The 8,194-nt window shown below is 35.2% G+C and overlaps 1 pseudogene; it reads right to left on the bottom strand.

Annotated features, from left to right (window-relative positions):
- Positions 1–2,703: 2,703 nt before the first annotated feature.
- LOC18054971 lies at positions 2,704–3,974 on the bottom strand (annotated as a pseudogene).
- Positions 3,975–8,194: the final 4,220 nt, after the last annotated feature.

Raw genomic sequence — 8,194 nt, 5'->3', positions numbered from 1 at the left:
AGATATGTCTCCTGTCTTTTTTTCATATTGCTTTTTAGCTTTATGTACCTCCTGGTAGATTAGATAATCTTCATCAAGTTCGTCTTTTTCTGTAGTGGCCTTGGCTGACTGAGAAGCTATTTGAGTGGGCAGACTCTGGGATTCTTGGGATGGGAGAAGTGAGTGGAAATCTTCCCAAGGATCTTGTGCATCTTGAAAAAGAACATTTGTGTAGTCTGGGCGTTCTTCTTTAAGAAGAATACCCTTCAATTCACTCTCTTATTTGGGCTTTAAGATGCAATATGACCTTTGCTTTGGTTGCCTTCGTATGATCCTTGAATGGCTCAATCTTAGGCTTTGAAACAATCTTTTAATCTTTGCTCCATTTTGACTTCCATGAGGAAGATGAACCCAAATTGGTTCTAGTGGAACCTTTCTTTTTCAGTTGTTGTTCCACTTTCATGGCTACCACATTAGCAATATCTTGATTTAAAACCATGTAAAAATCTACCTATAGTGGCCTCTCATTCTTCTTCAATGTTAGCTCGAATCATGATTATTTCCATCTCCTTGTGGTAATCTTCCACACTTCTGGAACCTTGTGTAAGACTTTGAAAGTGGCCTACTTAGGTGGTGCTTCACACGTAGAAGTTCACAATGGTGGTTGAAGAGGATTTGTTTCATTGAGGTACTCACGACGTATAATACAAGTGATGAGAGAAAATACAACTATTAAACAAATACAATTTAGCAGGAAATAAATAATTTCAATTAATAAAGGAAGAGTAAAACAAACTGACAAAGAGTTAAGTCACCAAAAAAAAGGGAAAAAATCTCAGTCCAGATTTGGTGGATCACTCAAGTTTATTTTGGTATCTTCTTCATGTGGTCGGCCATTAACTTTAAAAGTGACAACATTCTTTGGATCTTTAATTTCAATAGCCCCATATGGAAAAACAATGTGAACAATAAATGGACCAAACCATCAAGAGTGTAATTTATCTGGAAATAAATGCAAGTTACAATTGAATAAAAGTAGAATTAAATAAAAGTACTTTCTAACCTGCTTGTCATGAAAGACTTCCATTCGATACTTGTAAATCTTGGCATTTTCAAACGCATTAGCTTGTTGCATGTCAAAGTTGAATTTCTCAATAACCCTCTACGCATGATGCTCGTGTTCCACAGGTAGGTGAAAAGCTTTCCCATACACTAGCTTATAGGGTGACATCTCAATAGGGGTCTTAAAGCCATTCGATATGCCCATAATACATCATTAAGTCTTAATGATCAGTCTTTTCTATCAAGTCTTATTGTCTTTTCTAATATGTGCTTTATTTCTCAATTAGAGATCTCGACTTGGCCACTTGTTTGCAGATGATATGGGATAGCCACTTTACTTATGATGGAATACTTTACTAAAAAAAGTTTTGAATGATTTGTTACAAAAGTGGCTACCACTATCACTGATTATTGCTCAAATGAGTCCAAAGCGCAAAACATTATTGCTCTTCAAAATTCCTATCACCACCTTATGATCATTGGTTCTGCACGGTCCAGCAACCAAAAGAAGAAGGAAAGGGTCCTATAAAGTTGAAGCCCCACATATAAAAAATCTCAACTACCAGAATAGGGTTTAGCGGTATCATATTCGTTCGTGTAATGCTTCTTGTATGTGACACCAATCACATGAAGAACAAAAGGTGTAGGAATCTCAAAATAAAGTTGGCCAATCTAAACCAAATTGTAAAATTTTAGCAGCTATTTTCTTGGCACTAAAATGGCCTTCACAAGCTTATTTATGGCAAAATGAAATGATGTTTTGAAATTCCCTCTCTGGGACATATCATCCAACAATTTGATTCACACAATACTTGAACAGATAAGGAACATCCAAAAAGAATTTTTTATTTCCATAAAAAATTTGGCTTTGTCCTACTTAGTCTAATGTTTTGGAAGTTGACTTGTAACAAGATAGTTAATTATATAAGCATACTATGGTTTCATACTCATTAATTGTTCATCTGAAAATGATTCATTCAATGGTAATGGTTATGTAATTGTGCCAAAATTGAGATGAGAGAGATGATTTGCCATCAAAAGTTTTTGTGCCTTTCTTATCTTTAAACTCAAGGTCTAATTCCTGTAAAAGTAGGACCCAGCAAATTAGTTTGGCCTTTGCATCTTTCTTTGTAAGAAAATATTTAAGGGGTAATTTTTAGGGACCTCCCCTGAGGTTTGGCGTATTAACACATAGAGAGAATGTATCCACGTAATTACGAGCACTTCCCCTGCCGTTAGTATTCAGTTAGTTTGACTGTTAGTAGACTGTTGAAATTACAAAAGTACCATTCCTGGCAAAATAATAAATTATAAAACAAGACTTTAAGAACCGATTGGACTGTTAATTGCAATGATAAAATGATAGTAAAATATCCCAAGTAGAGAGCTTAAAGCCTTATTTTGTAAAATGATAATAAATGGTCGAATTGGCCTTAGTTTTTCATAATGAAAAATCGTTCATCAGTAAACAATAGGATAACAAGATGCAGCAAAGCAAGCAAAACTTTAAAACTGCATCAAATACAAAATAACCCACACAGCCCCATCTATAACCTTATTCAAATCCCAAATGGTCTTCAATCAACTAAAACCAATATGTTTCTTTCCTCCAACTTTCCCACCACCCAAACACACACTCCTACTAAATTTAAACCTAACATCCTAGTATAGATCAATATCAGTTACAATTACACAAGCACCGGCTTGCTTCAAAGTAGCAGCACAACCGATTGGACTGTTAATTGCAATGATAAAATGATAGTAAAATATCCCAAGCAGAGAGCTTAAAGCCTTATATTGTAAAATAATAATAAATGGTCGAATTGGCCTTAGTTTTTCATAATGATTTTTGATGTAGATATGAAATTGGGAAAAAGATTTTTTTTTTAAAATCATTCATCAGTAAACAATAGGATAACAAGATGCAGCAAAGTAAGAAAAACTTTAAAACTGCATCAAATACAAAATAACCCACACAACCCCATCTAAAACCAATATGTTTCTTTCCTCCAACTTTCCCACCACCCAAACACACACTCCAACTAAATTTAAACCTAACATCCTAGTACCGATCAATATCAGTTACAATTACACAAGCATCGGCTTGCTTCAAAGTAGCAGCACAACCATTGCCAACATCACCATAACCGCAAACAATAGCAACCTTTCCGGCAATCATAACATCAGTAGCTCTCATCAAACTATCTAGGAGCGAGTTGCGGCATCCATACAAGTCATCAAACTATTTCCCCCATTGCATTATCAAACATTAGTATTTAATTTCTTCCAATATTTCAAACATTTAAGGAATTGATGGTATAAAATAAAATAAAATAAATTTGAGATCTGAAGCAAATCAAAGTAAATTACCTCCTATTGGTGATAGAGTCATTGACATTGATGGCAGGGAACAAGAGGGTTCCATTTTCTTGCATTTGGTACAATCTCTTGACACCAGTCGTGGTTTCTTCGGAAACACCGACTAATATTTCCTTCATCTTGTGGTACTTCTTGGGATCAGCCTTTAACCTATCTCTAGTGATAGTCAAAACAATCTGAAACTCGGTGTTGCCGGTGGAGGCCGGGTCGGGTAGCTTCCAGGTCTTCTAGTAGATCTCCTTAGCTTTGACTCTCTCATGGATCAACAACGTGGAGTACCACCATAGTCAATGATGAGATCTGGGCCGTTGCCGGGACCCCAGTCCAGAGCTTTCTCCGTGCACCACTAGTACTCTTAGAGGGTCTCGCCCTTCCAAGATGTTATGTGCGATGGCGGCGGCCACGTGGTCTTAGGTTGAGAAGATATTGCTGGACCACCAGCGGACTTCGGTGCCAAGAGTGGTGGGGGTCCCGATGAGGACGGCGGTCTGGATGGTCATGTGGAGTGAACCGATGATGTTGGCTCCTTTGAAGGGCCGAATCAACAAAATCATCTCACTTTTGATTTTTTTTTTAAATTTTAAATATATTTTTACACATTTACCCTTACATACTAATGCCATACGTATTTGAATACTAACGGTAGGGGAGGTGCTTGTAATTACGTGGATACATTCTCTCTATGTGTTAATACACTAAACCTCAGGGGAGGTCCCTAAAATTTACCCAATATTTAAGAGTAGTATGATATGTGAATACAATTATCTTACATCCTATGATATAAGATCGAAATTATTTTAATGCAAACACTACTACTAGTATTTTCTTTTTCACTGATTGAGTAATTCAACTATGCATCATTCAATGTCATATTAGCATAGTAAATGATATGAGAAATTCGATCAACTCCCTGTCCTAATATTGCTCCTATTGCATAATCAGATGCATCACATATAAGCTCAAAATGTATGTTCCAATTTAGAGGTCGAATGATGGGTAATGAGGTTAACAACTGCTTTAATATTTTAAATACCTCAAGACATGAATCATCAAAGACAAAAGGTACATCCTTAGCAAGTAGATTGCATAAGGATCTAGAGATTTTACTAAAATCTTTAATTCAAACATCTATAAAAACCAGTATGCCCAAGGAAAGATCTTATTTCCTTGATTGTTTTAGGTGGAGCAAGATTGGAAATGATATCGACCTTGGCTTTGTCAACCTAAATACCTTTGTTCAAAATGATGTGACCCAGAACAATACCTTGTTTTACCACAAAATGGCACTGATCAAATGAATCACCAAAACCAGAAAAGTCATCCATAAATATTTCAAAGAAATTTTCAACCATATATATATATATATATATATAAACTTAACATGCATTGTTGAAATATGACAAATGCATTGCATAATCCTAGTGAAAGCGATTTTCTCTTAGTCTTTTGGCACTATGGGAATTTGACTATATCCTAAGTGCCCATTTAGAAAGTAATAAAATTTATGACCTACTAATCTAAAGTATTTTATCGATAAATAGTAAAGGAAGATGATCTTTTCGTGTGACAGAATTCAATTTCCTATAATCAATGCATACTTGACACCCTCTAGTCACTCTAGTGGGTATTAGTTCATTATTGACCGTGGTAACTACTGTGACTCTTAACTTTTTATGGACAACTTGCACAGGACTGACCCATGAATAATGAGAAATAGGTAAATGATATATGCATATAATAGTTTAAGAACTTCAACTCTGATGACTTCTTTCATATTAGGATTTAGCCGATGTTGTATTTCCTTGGTAGGTTTAGCATTTTCGTCAAGATGAATGTAATGCATGCAATCTACAGGGTTTATACATTTTATATTGGCTATGATCCATCCTAATGCCTCTTTGTGCTCTCTAAAATATACTTACTCTTTTGTTTATCATGAAGAGAATATGAAATGATTTCTAGCAAAGTGTTTTCATCACTTAAGAATGCATACTCTAAAGTGTTGGGTAATTGTGTGACCTCGAGCCATGGTGGTGATTTCGATGATGGGCTGACTTTCTTCCCTGGTTGCTCTATCCTTAACTTCTATTATTGGTATCCATTGGTGGTGATGAATCGAGCAGAGTATTGAATACCAAAATCGAAACCAAAATGGGTTAAACATGTTTATAAAGGGTAATCACTAAGGGTAAAATGAAAAGTATGATCAACTGATTCTTCAATTAAATTCACATTAATAATTCCTTCATCTCTATCATAAGGTTGTTTGGCAATTTTAAAAATATTCAACTCTATAGTTATATTAACAAAGGATAACTGTATATTTCCAATCTTGCATTAAATGTGTGCATCAAAAGTTGCTAAGAAAGATCAACCTACAATAATGGAATGTACTTCTTCAAATCTAGGACTCGAATAGGAAAATAACTAGAGTTCAGTCTACCTGAATGAGCACATCCTCCATCATACCATGAGGCATTTTCATGGATCAATCTGCAAGCCACAAAACAACTAGAGTTGGGTGTAATTCTCCTAATCCAAGTTTCACAGATACTGAGTAAGGTAAAAGATTTACACTAGCTCTTAAGACCAGCAAAGCATTCTCAAATATGTAGTTCCCAATACTAAATGAGATAGTGGGGGAGCTTGGGTCTTTGAATTTTGGAGGAATTTTGTGTTGGCGTATTAAACTAATGTTTTTTGTTAGAAAGGCTTGCTTTTGAACATGAATGCTTCTGTTTTTAGTGGAAAGTGATACGAACCCCGTGAAGAACTGACACGACCCTAATCAATTTAGTTGCCAAGATTGAATCTAAACCAGGAATGGAATGGAACCTCGACCCAATGCTTATTGAAAGCACAAACCTTGGTATGTGAAGACGCCACAATCAGCTATGGATGGTCTGATTGATAAGTCAAGGATTTGAACGCCACGGAAATCTGATAAGTTCAAAGAGTTCGTAAAGAACCAAAGAGAATTAACTCTCTCACCAATTGCATCAAAAACTTCTTTTTTTTTTTTGTTTATTGAATATGAGTACTTTATATAGGGTTGGTTATAAGAATTTTTGGAAATAAATCCTAACCTAAAAATCAAATCTGAATCTAAATCTTCCATAATAGGAAAGAATCTAAATCAAATCAGAATCCTAATCTAAGTAAATAGGAAAGAATTTAAACTAATTCAGGATCCTAATTGTCTTAAATGCCTTACATCAATTAAATGGAAATTAGGCGATTAAAATAGAAATAATTGATTTGATTCCCTCCTCCTCAAGAAACGAGAAAGTATCTGAAAAAGGAAAATAATATATTTTCCTGCCATAATGTTTAAGCCAACTCCCTATTTCATGGAAGTGAGTATTTGGAAACTTCAAGAGCCTGAATCATGCATTTATCATATGTGATTCCTTCAATGGGCGTCCAGGAATTTGATTGAGCCCAAGTTGCTTGAATCAATCCATTTAGCGCTTCTTTGAATTTCTTTGCTCGAGCTCTTGTAACGGGTCCGACAGGAACTTGAATAGGATCTGAATATTCCTCATCTCATGTGCTTGTGATAGTTTTATCCTTATTCTCACAATGAAACTTTCAAACCCACACTTAATTTGTAGTTTCAACTTCCCAGTAATTGCTTATTTGACAATCAAACAACAACAAAAAATCTGAAAAGAACTTATAAGATTAAATAATCACTTATGGCCATTAGGTAAGCCATAACTAAGGAAACCTCTTCCTATTTTTGCCTTTTTGGAAGAATGAAGAATCACAAGAAAAAAAGAAGTCCTATATTTTATTGTAAGAATTCATTTCCTTATTAAAGTACATAATAAAAAAAAAACAAAAAGAAGAAGATTAAAGATGCTAGTAACATTGTCCAAAACAGTAGCCAAATTTACTCTCCTGGCATCCAAGAATGACAGCACTTGTACCTCAAACTTCTATTGATGAGAAAAGGGCCTATGAAACTCCAAATCCCCATCACAAATCCAAGTGCCACACTTACATACAACAACCAATCCATACCATCTTCATCTGGCACTGGAACATTCTGATCATATACAAAAGAACCTTTGAGAATATGTAGAAATTCTGGAATTTGTTTCTTCTATTTTGGAAGTATATTGCTGACTTTTAGATATAAATGTTGATTAAGCTTGTGGCGAGAGGTGGGATGGAATTCTCATGGCCATTAGATTGTGTTCTTTCTTCTAAGAAGGTTCCATACGAATGATTTGGATAGATCCGATCCGATTCGAATAAATTCATAGTGGATTCTGATTTAGTTTCAAATCCAATTGAATATAATTTGTACAATCCGTTTGGATTTGATTCAGATCGGATCAGATTCGAGTCAGTCCGAATAATCCAACCAGATTGCACTATTACTTAAAAAATATAAAAGCAAAAAATCATCAAAAAACCTAAACCTAATTCCCAATTCCCAAATCAATGAGATGAAACAACCCAATAGCGACCTTGAAGAGCCAACCCACGACCACAAACCACATTCACCGGCCACGACCTTACGCAAACGGTGACCTACATTGCCAATGACACAAACTAAATGAATCTAGCTGCGTCATGATTGATGTTTAGCTACCATAACATTCTGTAGAGTCTGGACCTATGACGAGCAGTTCTTTATGGTTATCTAGTAATCTCGACACATGAGGCATGACGACTCCTGACGATTTGTTTGAATTGTTGTGGAATTAGTTGTTACAGTTTGGTTAGCAGTAAGAGATGGTTAATGAAATTCTTTATTTAGTAT

The sequence above is a fragment of the Citrus clementina genome, unplaced genomic scaffold (assembly GCF_000493195.1).
Source record: "Citrus clementina cultivar Clemenules unplaced genomic scaffold, Citrus_clementina_v1.0 scaffold_1, whole genome shotgun sequence".
NCBI classification, from domain to species: domain Eukaryota; kingdom Viridiplantae; phylum Streptophyta; class Magnoliopsida; order Sapindales; family Rutaceae; genus Citrus; species Citrus x clementina.
The sequence above is the reverse complement of the archived record's forward strand: the minus strand, read 5'-3'. Positions and strand labels throughout refer to the sequence as shown.